The sequence below is a fragment of the Neophocaena asiaeorientalis genome, unplaced genomic scaffold, assembly GCF_003031525.2.
Source record: "Neophocaena asiaeorientalis asiaeorientalis breed wild unplaced genomic scaffold, Neophocaena_asiaeorientalis_V1.1 scaffold240, whole genome shotgun sequence".
In the NCBI taxonomy this organism is placed as follows: domain Eukaryota; kingdom Metazoa; phylum Chordata; class Mammalia; order Artiodactyla; family Phocoenidae; genus Neophocaena; species Neophocaena asiaeorientalis.
Genome location: NW_020185331.1, coordinates 5,208,033 through 5,208,245, shown reverse-complemented (window position 1 = coordinate 5,208,245; position 213 = coordinate 5,208,033). Strand labels below are relative to the sequence as shown.

Sequence of the window (213 nt, the reverse complement as noted above, 5' to 3'; positions counted from 1 at the left end):
GAGGCCGGACGGCGGCATGGCCGGGGGCCGCGGCGCGCCGGCCGGGCCAGCATGATCGGTGTCAACAGCATCCACAGCAGCGCCGGGCGGCTGCGCTCGCGCTCGCTGTGCTCCGTGCGCTACGGGCGCACCCACCGCGGCGCGGAGACCCTGTGCTACGGCTGGCCGCAGCGCTCGCGCAGTCTCAAGCCCGTGCTCTACACCGACCTGGTG

At 75.6% G+C, this 213-nt stretch overlaps 1 protein-coding gene across 1 annotated transcript in view; it reads left to right on the top strand.

Moving 5' to 3' along the window:
* The window catches only part of PSD (pleckstrin and Sec7 domain containing), a 13,914-nt gene that overhangs the window by 8,207 nt on the left and 5,494 nt on the right, over nt 1–213 (top strand). The window lies entirely within an intron of this gene.